We start from the raw sequence: 16,619 nt of genomic DNA on the forward strand, positions 1-16,619 counted from the left end.
GCAATTAAAATTTCCATTTGTATGCATATTAAATATTAAAATACTTTGAAGATTCAGCTATAAACCAACAGCTAGGATTTCAGGACGGGTGAAGAGTATACAAAGGCATAGTTAAAGGGCAAGAAAATACCATAGGAAGCATACCTCTTCTTAAAGATCAACACTTGGGTATAGTGTCTCTAGCAGAAATGAATAGATTAAATTCAGTTCCTTCTATCATTGGTAACCTGGGAAATTTGACCAGAATTGTCTACAGTTCTAATTCACTTATTCAACAAGTATTTATTAGGTGTCTACCAAAGCCACCCTATATCATGCATACCAAAAAAAATGAAAGGGAATTAAAACACAGAGTTATTTTCAAATAGAAGAAACATACAGAGAAATGACTACTATTTCCTAATAACAATGGACAATGTACCAGGGGAATGATGTAAATAAGTAGCCCACATGTACAGAGGGGAAGCTTTATGGAAGAAATGGGCAGTTGATTTGAGCTCAAGATACAAGGGACTAACTGTAGGCAGGATACAGTGTAGACAGAATACAGGGTCTCCATTAACTTGGATCAGAGGAAATATGTGTATTGCTATTCTCTGAACTCTAACTGAAAATTAGCATTTCTACTGATTTTGAATGTAGACAACAAACTATGGTAATAGTAATAGTTCATTAGGTGAAGTGAAAGAAGGCAGGTCCAATATGACAAATGCCACATGATCTCTCACTCAAACTTATGAAGCAAAACTTATGAATTTATGAAGCAAAGAGTAGAGTGGCAGGTGACTGGAGCTTTGGGATTTGGGAAACGTGAGGAGGTATCGGCCCAAAGAATAAAAAAAATAGTTAGATGTGAGGAATAAATTCAGGAGATTCATTTTACAACATGATATATACACCTAAAACTTACTAACAGTAGATTTTAAGTATTCACGCCAGAGAAAAATGATATGTAAGTTAATACATGTCAATTATCTTGGTTTAGCCACAATGGACATATTTTGGTGTGCAATAAACACATACAACTTTGTCACATAAAAATTAAACACATTATTAAACACATATTATTTTTCCTGACTCTGTATGTTGACAGAGAATCTGCTTATCTGACTTGAGTTGGTTCTGCAAGGGCTAAATGGCGTCTCATTTGATTGGAGCAACTGAGGGACTGGAGTATCTCCTTATACTCAAGAGCCTAGTCCAGGCTATTCACAGTGGCAGAAGAGTCTCCAGCATCAGGAAGAACTAGCCCATTGCCACAGGTAATGTCCTTGTTTTTCATGTCAAGCTCATTATGGCAAGTATTAGGGTTACGGCCAGTTTAAAGGATGGAAGAAAGTTAATAAGTAAAAGCTAAAATATTGAAAGAAATCATAAAAAATAGGCAATTGATTATGTGCAAAAATGTTCATTTGAAAGACAATATGTTTGAAGTTATCTGTACAACTTGGAGGGGGGCTAGAGGGAGGGTGGGAGGGAAAAATAAGGGAAGGGGGTAACAAGTTAGACAAGAAATGTAATCACTACCTTACTTATGTAACTGTAACCCTTCTGTACTTCACCTTGACAATAAAATTAAAATAAAAAAATCTCAAAAGTAAAATAACATGTTAATGAGCTGTGAGCAACTAAATGCCTGATAAGAAAGAATGGCAGATGATGGGAACTATAAGATCATAAAATCATTTAAAAATGTGTTTACAAGATATTTTAATACTGGACAATGTTCACAATAGAAAATTCAATTACATTAAAGAAATTATAGAACTGTAATGTGAAGTACTATTTTCTTTTGTTTTTAAAGTACTATTTTCACTTTTGCAAGCATATGCTATAGTACAAATGGAGATTTGTCCTGAAAACTTATCATTAAAACCCCTGGGATTTTTTTGTAAAAAAACAATAAATAATAATATTAAGCAAAAATGTTAATAGTACTTGTGATTCCTGTCATCAACAGAAATCACAGATTTTCTGAAATAATTTGTTTCTACGCTACTTTATATAATGCATCAATAAAAAAGTTTACTTATTCGCTTTTCAAGCTTTTTAAGATATTTAACTGTCTTTCAGTTGAGTTGACTTGGTTATAGCATGTGTTTTACATATGAATTTAAAGGTGTTATCTGACACATGGTCCCAGGGAGAAAACAGTTTGCATAAGGATGCTTTGATTTCAAACATTTACATCCCTGGATAAGTCAGTGTATTGGCTGGCAAGAATAACTAGAAAGACATATTCGTGCAATGATAAATCTACAAAATTCTGCAGAAACTGTAATAAAAAAGAAATAAACAAACAAAAAGAGAGAAACAAAAGTTCAGGTAGAGAGAAATTACAAACACTTACAATAAAACAATATGTCTGGCAATGCATCAGAAAGGTCCGAGGAGGAACTAGAAAATCACTTTGCAAAGGCAAAACAATTTTTCAGATGAAAACTGAACAGATCGTACAACCTTACATGTAAAAAAGGTTTAACATGAAAATATACTCTCAGGTTTGGAAGATAGAACCAGAGAATACATTGGCATTTGAATGGAGAGTGACTGGTGTGGGATTGCATACATTGTTCATTGAACATTGGCCTTCCACATTTCATTTGTAGTCCTTGAAAAAATTCAAAGAAGTATAGAATCATACAAATGTTGGAATTCAATGCAGAAAGGAAGACCAAACTGCCATAACCAAAGGATGGCTTGCTCAAGGGGGATAGTAAAGTGATAAAAAGCCTTTGTGGCTGAAGGGAGGGAAAATTGAGATTCATGGTCAATGTCATTGTTCAAACAGTCGGACAGACTTGACTGACAGGCATCAAACACTTCCTGAACAGGAAGGGCAGGTTGTTCACTGGGATTTGGTAACAGAGAAAACCTCCTGTCCTCTCACAGTCAACATTGAAAGATCCTCTTGTGTTCAGGAAGACCAGCAAAGACTGGGAATGGAAATAAGGGCTTAAAGCTGTGAAAGAGTATGGCCAGTTGTTAATAATGGATAGTATGGTATCAATACTTTTGTAGCACTTATAAGCATAGATATGTTTTCTCACTAAAATACACTGATGCTTTTAGTGGTGGAGCTGTTTGGGAGGTGCTAAAGCATCTTCTCTGCCCTCTTCTGCATCAGGAGCAGCTCTCCACACTGCTCCACAGTTCAGATTAGGGCGCATCTCCCCTTCTAGATGACCTTAACCCCTTGGAAATACTACATGGGAGAGCATGGAGGGCTGCACACCAGAGCCTTTGCTTATTCTTTCATCATCTCAGGCACCTAAACCCTCTCCATTGAAGAAGAGATCTGAAACCATAACTGAGTTATAAACTGAGTTGTCAGAAACTCAATGCACACCTGTATTTGACAGAAGACTAGATGCTTCCTTCACACAGAATTGAGAATTAAAGTTTTGATTCCTTTCTTATGTCCAATTTCTATTATATCTTACAACAATTTCTTTTTTCTGGGATAGAAAGAAGTCTACTCTTTGATATGTTGCCTCCTACATATTCTACCACCTAAGTGTGCCTTTAACTCATGCAATTACCTCCACCCCTCCTGTTCTCAGCATCTAAAATAGCTGGGACATAAGAGACAGTCTCTGCTCCCAGACATCTGTCCTTACCATCAGATTTGAACTTCTGCAGGAATTCTGAGCAAGACTTATATGAAGTCTCACATGCTCATATGTCTGTGATTCTTCTAGACATGACTCATGAGGTCAAAGATTTTCCTTACTTCTCATTCCCAGCTCCTGGTAGACACTCAATGAATATTTGTTAAATAAATTGATGAGTAAATAGCTTTGCAACAAACTTTATTCTTTATTATTATTTTTTTGTTGGTGTGGGGCCTGAACTCTGGGCCTGGGCTCTGATCCCTCAGCTCTTCCACTCAAGGCAAGCGCTCTACCACTTGAGCCACAGTGCCACTTCCGGCTTTTTCTGCTTATGTGGTCCTGAAGAATCTAACCCAGAGGTCTTGGAAGAAGATCTTCACTGGCCATACAATGGACAAGGGTCTCATATCTTAAATATACTTAGAACTCAGAAAATTAAATCCCCCAACAACAAATCCTCAAAGAACCACCAAATAAATAAGTGGGCTGAAGACTTAAAGAGCAACTTCTCTGGAGAGGAAATAAGAATGGTCAATAGACACATGAAGAAATGTTCAACCTCCCTAGCCATAAAAGAAATGCAACTTTGTTTATTGCAGCATTATTTACCATAGCCAAGATATGGAACCAATCCAGATGCCCCTCAGTAGATGAATGGATCAAGAAAATGTGGTATATATACACAATGGAATTCTATGCCTCCATCAGAAAGAATGACATTGCTCCATTAGTTAGGAAATGGAAAGATTTGGAAAAAATTATATTAAGTGAACTAAGCCAGGCCCAAAGAAACATAGGTCTCATGGTTTCCTTTATTTGCAATAACTAGTATATGTCTGAGACAAGGTGAAATGAACCCCAAGATAAATATTCAAATGTTTTTTTTCTTTCATGTGATTGTTTCTAACATATTTATAAGATGTTTTCTTTGTTGCTTTGTATGTCCCTCCCCGATGGTATAACCCTGCTTTCACTGTATTTGATGGTATAATTTGTGTGTACAGGTGGACCCATTGCAACAATGAGATGTACAAGTCGTTATGTCGAAAAATGAACTTTACAACTTTGGCGGGGGTGGGGGGATAGGAAGGGATAGGAAGTGGAAACAAAGGAGGTGGCAACAATGCTTTATAAGAAATGTACTCATTATCTTACCCATGTAATTGTAACTCCTCTGTATGGTATTTTCACAATAAAAAAAAAAGAAATGCAAATCAAAACAACACTGAGATTCCACGTCACTCCAGTTAGAATGGCTATAATCACGAACTCTAATAACAGATGCTGGAGGGGATGTGGCCAAAAAGGGAACCCTACTGCATTGTTGGTAGGAATGTAAACTTGTTCAACCACTTTGGAAAGCAGTATGGAGGTTTCTCAAGACTCCACATAGAGTTCCCTATGACCCAGAAATCACACTATTGGGCATTTACTCAAAGGATCACAAACAAGGCCATACTAAAGCTACAGGCACAACTATGTTTATCGCAGCATTATTTACCATAGCTAAGATATAGAACCAACCCAGATGAATGAATCAAGAAAATGTGATGTGATATATATATATATATATATATATATATATATATATAGTGGAATTCTATGCCTCCATCAGAAAGAATGACATCATCCCATTTGTTAGAAAATGGAAAGACTTGGAAAAAATTATATTAAGTGAAGTAAGTCAGGCCCAAAGAGACATAGGTCCCATGGTTTCCCTTATTTGCAATAATTAGTATATGTCTAGGACAAGAAGAAAAGGTCAAAAGTTATGTATATATAACCATATAAGATGATGTTAAGTGAAATGAACCCAAACACAGGGACATAGTGGTTTTTTCTTTCTTGCTTTTGTTTTTAACATACTTATAATGTACTAAGTGATTTTTTTGCTTCTTTTGTATGTTCTTCCCCCATGGTATAACTCCTGTTTTCACAGTATTTGATTCCAGTGTACTGCATCTTGTATATATACTTTTCTAATTTGGAGAAGGGAAGGGATAAAACAAAATGTTTAAATAGGGATACAAGTTGACCCATTGTAACAATGAGATGTACAGGACACTATGTTGAAAACAAACTTTACAACTTGTGGTGTGGAGGGTGGGAGGAGTTGGGGGGGTGGGAAAGGAAGGGATGGTAGGGGAAAAACAAAGGAGGAGGTAACAATGCTCGATAGGAAATGTACTCATTACCTTACTCATGTAATTCTAACCCCTCTGTACAGTATTTTTACAATAAATAACATATTAAAAAAAGGAATCTAACCCAGGGCCTCATGCATGCAAGGCAAGCACTCAACCATTGAACCACCTTCCTAGCCCCTATTCTTTATTCTTTAAGAGATGATATTGACAAAATGCTACTGTTTTGCAGATCATGCTTCTACATCTAAGCTTCTTTTAAAAAGTAAAATTAAATGAAATGATCTACATAAAACTGTAGAAAATTTCAAAATAATCCCATACAATTTTACAGCCATGCCTTATTTTGATAGATTTTAGAACTTTTAAACCTTTTTTCTTAATATTTGCATCTACTTTGCTACATGTTTTAATTTAAAAGACCATTTCTTTATAAGATACATCTTACTTATTTTCTTTCCCCTCTTTACTTTTTAAAAATTTTTATTTAGGCTGCTTGAAAATAGATGGCAAAGCCTTTGATTAACCAACACACACAAAGTAACCTCATCTTCTCATTCCGCCCTCAAATCACCCAAATTAGATACACAGGAAGTCAAGAAATCCCATTGATTGACATATGTAAACAATACTGGAAGAAATTAGGTGGGGGTAGCATGAGGACTGTAGAGAGTAAGAGGTAGATAATTCTCAGGGGGCTCCAGTCACCAACAAGAGGGAAACTAGGCAAGATCTAGAGAAGATCTATGCAAATGGTTGCTTAGATGCCTCAGATCAGCTGGCAAGTATCTCTAGGGAGGTCACTTTTGGAGGCTGGATACCCTGCAGCATTTCTATCTTTGCTTGATTTTCATCTTAACCTAAAATTGGTTGAAGACTATCTGCCCTAGATATATGATGAAAATGAAATGGCGTGGTTTTCAAGCATCAATATGGTTTCAAAATTAAGAGAAGAATTGATTTTTAGTAATGTATTTAAAAATAAATTGGGGCTCACTTTTGCCTCAGTGTCCAACTCCTCTAGTGTCAAGGATGATCCCAATTTGCCCCATGGATAAAGGCAACAAAGCTCTTCTTTTAGGCAACAGGGTACAACAACACAGATACTTGATCTTAGCTGCTGGTACTTTCCTGGTGAGATTTACTACTACTCCCCTGCTAAGCAAAGCAGGGGACACTACAGGCTTCCATAAAAATGCCAGCTCTTTTTTCTGCTATTAGCTTATGCACTTTACCTCATGTAATGAGCAGTGATTATAATCTTTTGCTGCATTTTTTTCAATTTAATGTTCTTCTTCATTTAGGTCTGGGAAACATGTGTTTGCCAGGGATGCTGTAATATAGTATCACAGATCTGGTGACTTGAAACAAAAATTCAGCCAGGCGCCAGTGGCTCATGCCTGTAATCCTAGCTACTCAGGAGACTGAGATCTGAGGACTGCAGTTCAAAGCCAGCCTGGGCAAGAAAGTCCATGAGACTCTTATCTCCAATAAACCACTAGAAAACCACAAGTGGTACTATGGTTCAAGCAGTAGAGCGCTTGCCTTGAGCTGAAGAGTTGAGAGACAGTGCCCAAGCCCAGAGTTCAAGCCCCACGACCGACAAAAAGAAAACCAAAACCAAACCAAAACACAACCATTTATTGCCTAACGTTTCTGAAGCATATAAGTCTGAAATCAGGGTTAGTGTGGCAGGCCATGCACCCTCTCAAGCTTCTTGAGAAGGGGCTGTCCTGGCCTATTTCAGCTAGTAGCCAATAGCCCCAGCTCCTGCTTCTGCCTTTCAGTGGTGTTTTTACCCATGAGTTTTCACAATGTTTTCCCTCTCTCTCTCTTTTTTTTAATCAGGACATCAGTAGTTGCAAGATTAAGAGTCCGTTTACTCTAATATATTCCCACTTCAATTAATTCCCCTGTCAAGATTCTGTTTCCATATAAAGTTCCGTTTAGTGGTAGTAAGGTTAAGATGATACACAATTTTTAGAACACAATGCAACATAGAAGAATAAGAGAACGCAATCTAGTTTGCCTTTGTGTTACCTATACATAGTTTGTGTGTTCCTGTTTTTTATATAAATTTTTCATTTAGCAGACAAAGCAAATGTTCTTATTGTACCCTTGGACCAGATAATTGCCCTTTAGTTCGAATTGTGGAAGGAATTGTCAATCAAGTTCCCACTGTGTTCCAATCTTCCAACCACAACTGACCCTCCAGCTTCAGCGACTTCTCAATCACATCTGCTTAATTCTGTCTAATCATTGGCAGGCAACTCATCACCAAATCATTAACTTCCACAAACTCAGCCCCAGAATTGCTGACTGTGGTGAATCCCTAATTATTAGTAATGTAGGAATTTATTTTTGTTTGGTCAGCTGTCCCCTGTTCTCAAATCGCTGTGTCTTCACCCTCACAAATTTCAATGTGTACATGTTTCATCAATGCAAACTTTCAACATTCTTTCACTGATGGTTCTCGGAAAAGGAAAATTACAGAGTCAGCTTTAGGAAAACAAACCATACCATGGTTTTGGTATCTAGAGAAGGCAACCCACCAGACCTATGGAAGGAGAAATGAGGATGTCTGAGAACAGTTACATATCACTTGGCCTTGTGGCTTGGCACTGAGTCTACAAACTCTCAGTACCCTCCTAAGCTGCTCTCTTATAGATGATTATGCCATGTATTAGTCACTTCTGACATCTGACTTGACCATTTCAGAGGTTTAAATTACTTCAGTTTCCCAGTTCTCCACCATAATATAACCTACACTGGCCACAGGAAGATTATAGCCAGTGTGGTAGGAAAATGGAGAATAGAGACAATGGTAGGAAAAATGTCATCACAGGCTCATTGAGGGAGATGCATTTGGACCTCACTTTGGAAGCTCCACACATCATCTAGGGATGCTATAGCACGTATTTGGTTTGGGTGTGTCTCCCAAAGGCTTGTGTTGGGAAGTATGGTCCTTGGTACAGCCATGTTAAAAGGTTATGGAGCCTTTATGAGACTGTGGGTCCTTTGAGAGTCTATTGGAAAGTTGTTTCTAGCCCCTCCTTGCTCTCCGGAGATTACTCTCTGATCTCTTTTTGTTACGTGTACTTCTGTGGTTATACTATTTGCCATGGGATCTTCACCAAGACTAATCCAATACTTACTATGACCTTGACCCTTAGGAAGTGTGAATAAGCTAAATATAGTGGTACACACAAGGAATCCTAAAGCTGAAGCTGAGGCAGGAGGATTTCAAGTTCATGGCCAGCCTGGAATATATAGTGAGATCTTTAAAAATAAAAATAAAAAAGTGAGCTAAATATTATTTATGTTATCAATTATCAGCCTCGGGTATTTTGTGAGAAAAGAGAAAACAGATTAACACCAAACAACAAAAAATAACTCCTGCCTGGTGGAACTTGCATTCCAGAGTGAGCAGACAGTAATGGCATTCCTAGTGTGTCAGATGGTAGAAGTCAGACATAGAAATAAATGTGGCAAGGAAGTATTGGGGTTATTCAAGGAGCCCTTGCTGATAAGTGGAAACATGAAGGAGGTCAAATATTTAGTCTCTTATTCCTCTGAAAAAAATCATTTGATTTTATGATTCTCTCTTTATGAATCTCCTGTTTGATAAGATTTCACTTTACATAAACTAAAATGACTGGTTACTTGTCAAAAATTCTCCTCTTGTCAGACCCTGGTGGCTCACACCTATAATCCTAGCTTGAGATCTGAGAATTGAGGTTCAGAACCATCTTAGGCAGACAAAACTATGAGGTTTTGTCTACAGTTATGCAGAATGAATCATATAGAAGTACAAGTATGACTCAAGTTGTAGAGTTCCAGCTTTGAGTGAAAACGCCCAGAAAGAGAGAGAGAGAGAGACTCTGAGTTCAGGCCCAATTACTGGCCTCAATCAATTAATCAATCAATCAATCTACAATAAGTAAAAATTCATCCTCTTTGTATAAAGCATGCTGGATGAAGACAAAAGGATGTGATTTCAGATTTCATAGCAGAGGACTACATTCAACCAGCCACAGACTTTGGCAAGAGGACTTTACTTATTGCACATGCCAGTTTCAGGTTTCTACAGGAATGATGCTAACGTGATGAAACTAAACCTGATTCAACTAAACACACTAAACACATTTGCAGGACATCCTGGTTCCAACCCACTGTGGCTCACAATACTTTTGAGCATGTGCACAGTGGATGTTAGAACATAGTCCCCAGGGAGCAAAGGGCACTGGATGGTTCAGTAACCCACCCAAGTGCTAAGTAAGTTTTTAGCGAATCAATTTCCCTAACTTCCTATCGCTCTGTTGGAGTTTTATGAGATCACTGGGATTGATTTTCCCATTTGGGTTCTGTCTCTTGCACCATTATCAGAGTTTCCAACTTTCGTTGCTCTTCATGGTGCCAGCACGTGCCTGATTGTGACTGTTCTTTTAGTGAAGTTATATATTAGATTACTGAATGTGTCGGAAAGATGATGTAACCCTGTGGGGTGTGGATGGGAAGGAATATTTTTCCATAAATGGAACTATTAGTTTGAGAGAACTCCCAATGCATATTGAAATGCATATTTGGAGAGTTGGATACCTTGAGACCGAGGACAAGCTGCTCACGGATAATAAAGCCATTTCCTTTTCATTTCCCTACTGATTTTAGCTCTTTCAAAAAGAGGGAAGGAGATGCTGAGAAGTCCCGCTCATGCCTCTGGGGGTGCTGGTCTCACAGGCTGTGGAAGACAGAGACATTCTGATTTGTTGTCCAAATCATTTCTCAATTTATAAAAAAAAAAGATGGTATCACCGGGGTGGGGTTCACATTTTCCCATCATGTGTTCTTGTCAACGTTTTGCTGCTAAGAGCCATTATTTTAAATTCTATCATATAAGGCATGTACTCTCCTATTTAACTATTTTCTATATCTTATCATACCCCAAACCTATCATTGAAAGTGACAGCCATAAATCCCTGTGGTTGTCTCTCAGGAAAAGATTTATGAGAAGAAAGGGAGGGCTGAGAACAATGTCAGCAAGTACTGAATTATCCTCTACAGATGATATGTTTCCTTTTCTATTTTTTTCTGAAAGGAAGGACTTCTACCCACACAGAAAGAAAACAACGCTACCTCACCTAAAATAAGTCCTAGATAACATTAACCACTTGTGTTCAATATATATTTTATTTCTTTTACAGTATGTACTTTCCTAAAGTATGAGAATAAAGAGTGAATAGAGTAGAAAAATTACTAATCCACTGTACTTGTATTTTAAGTTATATAACACAAAGTGATACCCTAACTAAAACTTTCTCTCTTCCGTAGATCATCAAAGGACATCCCTATTTGGTTTGTTTCTGGTTGGATTTTAACTTATGATATGATTTTGTTTTACATTTAAATTGATCTACTATCTCTTCATTACTTACTACCGCTGATTTTAAGGAAAAAAATCATAGAAAACAAATCAAGTTCAAAGTCATTAACTTAAAAGCTTCAACCATTCCCCTGAAATCAGCATTTACCTTACCCTATTTGCTGCATACAGACCTTACCAGAAAAGACCAAAGAGAAGTTCTGCCTACAGTGAAATATGTATGCTACCATTTAATGTCCAGTATGAATGTTGAGGGCATACAATCTTGAACAGGCCATGGATCTTTCTTTTGGTTATTTCTTTCATGGCAACCAATCATTACACAAACCATTAAATTTAATAGGCTTAAAACTGGCTTTTACTTTAATGCCAGTTAAGCTTCCATTACCTGTAGATACAGACAATCAACTCTGAGGGTACATTCTCCCTGCTTGTAGAGGAAGGCATCGTCAGAGATCACAGGCTCCTTCTCTTCCATTCGGAAACAACAGCTTAATTTGACCTTGTGCCATTACCAGCAAGGGAGGTCCACACTGTCTTCCCAAACTATGGATCCTTCATCACTCAAGGTAAAAATAGAAGAAAAAAATGCAACTTGTCACAAATCTGCTGTAAGAGGGCAATTCCTGCCAAGTGGACACGTGCAATTTTTCTCTCTCTGATGTCACTGGATAATATAACTTGCTGCTGAAACAGTGTTGACAGTAGAAAAAGAAGAAGAAGAAAAAGAATCTGGTGAGCCAAGGATAATATTACAAAAACAAGGAATGACAATGAGGCCATTTCTGCGTATGTCTGCATTTCCATTGGCAAAGCAAAATCTGGAGATGTATAAATATCACCATGACCATCGTCTAGCCCGGATTCTGTCTCCAGGTGTGAGCTGAGCACTGTGCCCACAGAACTCTGTAAATAATTACTGCCTTCCAAAAAGAAAGAAACGCAAAAAAAAAAAGACCAAGACAGATTGTTGCCTTCCATCCTTTCCCTTCCACAAGCAGCACATGAGTACAGCAAATAAAATGGATAAAATCAGCCTTCTAAGCAACTGCCCAGCATAAGACATTACTTGGCACGTGGCTATAACATTTGTCTATAATGCCTCTTCACAGTGTGCAATCCCTTTCCAAGTAGATGTCTTGATAAATATGGTATCAAAATCTATGCCCAAAGGAAAAGCTGAGTAGGGATGAAATTATTCTATTTCAGAATGAAATGAGGCTTTGTGACCATCTGTGATCATGTAGGCAAGCAATTAGCTGACCCAACACATCTGCTCTGTATAAAATGTTACCTGTTTTCAGATGCTTTCAAGGCAATGGATGAAACTTCTGTTTCTTACTATCCTTCATCACACATATTGTAGACACATATGCAGGTATTTAGGAGCTGTTTCAGATCCAATACTAGATAGCAAGCATTATGCAAAGTACTGAGTTATACAGCTTCACAATCTGATGGGAGGGGGGAACTGTCCGTATAGCTCTCTCAAAGGTAATGGTGATCTATCAGTAATCGTACAAATGCACATTCCACACAAAACTTCTGATATCTCTCTTTTTTTATTCTTCCAATGAAATAAATTTCTCCTATCTCTGTCCTTAGATGAAATCAATGGCACTATACTTGATCCTTTATTTAGCCATAGTATATATAAGACAGAGGTCTTGCATTGTAAATCATCTCCATGTCTAGTTATCAGATAATACTCTACTTAAGGATAAGGGCAACATTTTATATTGCCTTCTTCCCTTCCAACCTCTTCCCCTTCCTCTCTCTCCTACCCATCCATTGTACAACTCAAAGAACCATTCACTTATTTACGAGTACGTAAGGTGTCACATCTTTTTCATTTCGTTTTTCAATTTTTCTATTTGTACATTGGAGTTTATAATTTATCATTGGGCCCTTTGAGACATTGTAATTCCAAACATGAAGTGGTGATTTTCAATATTGAGGCAGTAGGATTCAATAAGTTCTGACAGAATAATCAGCCCAAAGGCATACCCATTAGAACAGGAAAAAGAACAATTTTATTGGACCTAAAGATCTAAAGTTGGATAAATGTTGATTGATATTTATATCCAATCTTTGATAAAATAGGAAAGTACAGCGAAAGCAGTGAGCTTTTCATTGTTTAAAGTCATTCAATTTATTTTGGGGCTATCCTTCCTAAAACGTAACATTTTTTAAAATGTGATAATGATGAGAATACATAGTAAGTTTTTTAGAAGTGTTAAAATGGAAAAAGTGGTAGTTTTGAAAAGAGTTAAATTTTTTTAAAAAAAGTAAATTCTATCCTCTTTATTTCTCTCCTGGAGATTTTACTGTCTCATAAAATCTAAATATCTGGGAAACACTTGCCTAAGGGATTCACTTTCACTGGCTAGAAGAACTTGTAACAAAACCCAATTCCAACCTGATAATGTTGCAGGCAGCTGATTGGCTGCAGTGTTTCTCAAAGACAGCAAGACCCAAGGAGTTTCAGGAGATCATTTTCTTGGCAAGAAACTCTCCACATTCAAACACAGATATCAAAGGCAGGTAAATTCAGCCTCATTTTTGACTGAGATTTTTTTCCCAAATAGGATAAAACTAGCATTTTCCATAGTGCCTACAGTTAATGACATAATTATACATCACATTATAAGAGAAGAGAGGAAAAGACATCAAATATGGAAACCAAGAGAAATAAGAGATGACAGCAACAGGAAAAAGAGGAAGAACTACTACCTAACTCCCTTCCCTAGGAAGGGAAACCTAACAAGAAAATTAAAATTACATATGTGAATATTCATAAACACACTCATGTGAATACATACACATGCACACTCAGATGATTGACATGGATGCTATAGATGAGAGAGACTTAGTTACTCATAATCAGAGTAACTGTCAGAGACTTAGTTACTCATAATCTATGAAGCTTTTGACTTCCTCTTGTCAGAGGAAAGAAAATCAAGCAATTAAACAGGAGATTTCTTATCATGAGAGGAAACATTAGATAACTGCCTATCTCAAGGGCCGAGACTCCCAAAATGAGTTATATTTCTGACATATCAGTACTTTAAGCTTTGCTAACAGTGTTTTCCGCCTAGACAAAGAGTTACTTAAAAAGAATGACCAGCATATTTAATTAAGGACTGTGAGGACTGACCTAATTCAGAGTCAACTGAAGACTGTGATCACTAATTCTTGGAGAGAAAAGAATAAGATCACAGTTCCGGAACCTTCCTTCCAAAGCTATTGGTGCATAATTGAGGCAAGGTACAAAGCAAAATAAAATCCATACCATGTTTGCTCTTGAGCTTTTTCCTCAATTCCTTTCACTTCCTGCCAAGTATAAAAGCAGTGGTCATCATAACTTGTTGATTCTGATAAATGTTTCGTATAAGTTTGATGCCTATACAAAACTCCCCAATAAACTAGACACAAAAGTGTGCCTATAAGTCAGTTACAGAGCTGGTTATCAAAGGCTGAATTTTCATCTTTCAAGTTCTTACCCTCCTTTAGCAAATAGCCCTTGAGAGCTGGAAGCTCATCTTTGTTTATGAAGTTACTGCTCTCTGGTACTCCGAGAACACCTGTCAGAGGCAATATACAGGAGATTCAATGATAAAGGATAGCTATCCACCAAAAGACTCAAGGTGACTCTGTCTAAGAGGATCTCCTCCTGTCTTATTTCCCTAACATTGTTCAGCTACCCATTCGGTAAAGATGGTGGATCCTATGGTCTTTCTATTCTATTCCTTCCCATTAGATTTTTCTTTGGAGTGAAAAAATCTTCTTGGTAGGCATTGTCTCACCATTATCTGTCTAAGTTGTACCATATTTGAAAGTTATAAAAACCATGTCAAAAGCCAAGAAGACCTGTGATGTGGTTGGTTCACATTGAATTCCACCCCATGATGGGAGTCAAGTTTAATACTCATGTAATAAAGATTTTACCCAGCAGGTGGGAGTCATTACACATAGCTCATATTTCTAGGCAGCAAATTTCCTTCAAGTTTATAATCCACAAGAACATAGTAGTAGATCCCACAAATTTTTGAACTCTGAACTTGCTAACCCATTTACCAATTCCCAAGATACAAATGATGGGTCACAACTCAATTATCTTGAATTGAGATCATAGCCAAATTTTACTCTAGATGGTAGGGATTTCATTGTTGTCTCTGCTGGGTTCCAAAGTTTTGTGTTTCTTCAATTTCATAAAACTAGAGTGATTTCATTTTTAGGGAAAAATGTTTTTTGTCTGAAGTTACAATGTTTTTCCAAGTTAGATTTTTGCTGCAATAATATCCTGTATTTTAGCCAAATTTCTATCTTGTGTTTAAGAAATACTGACATAACTGGAATCTAAGGTGAAACTTTCACACACCATTGCAAAACTGAGATGACTGGTCTAGATCCCTTTGGTCCCATAATTTGGCAATTTTCAGGTATACTTTAGGCTGCCAACATTCCGTGATGATGGATAAAATATTTTCTGAGATCACATATGATTTAAATATCAATTTAATGCCATGTGTACATAGTTTGTCAAGTGATATACATATGCTTATATATCCTACTTTGATAAATTTATCTTCTAAAATGCAATGGGCAAAATTATTTTAATCTTTTCTGGCAATCTTGTCAAACAGATTGATGAGATGATTATTATATGTGTTGTCTCTTTCTATGCACAAAGCCAACTTGTATTTCCCAGCCCCTTTGAACTGTGAGGGACTGTGAGGCTAATTCTAGCTAATGAAATGTGAAGCAGAATTTGTCTGTCACTTCCAGAGTTGTGTGGTCTGTGTGTGCGTATGTGTGCATGAACATGTGCATACATGCACATACGCTCGTGTGTGTGTGTGTGTGTGTGTGTGTGTGTGTGTGTGTGTGTGTGTCTTTTTCATTCTCAGTTTCACTAAAGTCTACTGGCTACCCAATACCCAATATCAGAATGATTTTGAAACTACATGTTGGAGATGGAGACGTCATATTTCTCTGTAACAGCATAGTAGGAGAATGTCCAAGTCACTTCTCAGAGAAGCAATGCAATCACAACCCACCATGCTGGAACTGAAACCAACAAGATGCAATTTTTTGTTCTACTAAGATAAGAAGATTATACTGGTTATGTGTGTCTGCATATATACATATATATGTATGTATGTCCCATTCAATTATGTAATTTCAGGTGTATGAGAGGCTCTTTTGTTATATATGTAAAGATGGGTTCCTGACCCACTTAGATAATAGTGATAGCTGTAGCATCCTTAGTTAACTGACTTAATAAGCCTTAGCCAAAGACTTTTATATTTCTAAAATTATTTTGAGACTGTAATTTATCTACTGATTTATCCATTTGAAACTATATCCACTATTTTATTACAAATTTATATGTTAATAGTCAGAATCATTTCTAAAGACATAATACATAATGAATGAAGGAGAAATGCATCTAAATTAGAACTCAGAGCTTGAGAATTT

General features: G+C 37.0%; 1 protein-coding gene across 2 annotated transcripts in view; it reads right to left on the bottom strand.

Annotated features, from left to right (window-relative positions):
* Nrg1 (neuregulin 1) overlaps window positions 1–16,619 on the bottom strand; it is a 1,054,999-nt gene that overhangs the window by 515,641 nt on the left and 522,739 nt on the right. The window lies entirely within an intron of this gene.

The sequence above is a fragment of the Dipodomys spectabilis genome, unplaced genomic scaffold, assembly GCF_019054845.1.
Source record: "Dipodomys spectabilis isolate Male_0828 unplaced genomic scaffold, ASM1905484v1 ptg000009l, whole genome shotgun sequence".
In the NCBI taxonomy this organism is placed as follows: Eukaryota; Metazoa; Chordata; class Mammalia; order Rodentia; family Heteromyidae; genus Dipodomys; species Dipodomys spectabilis.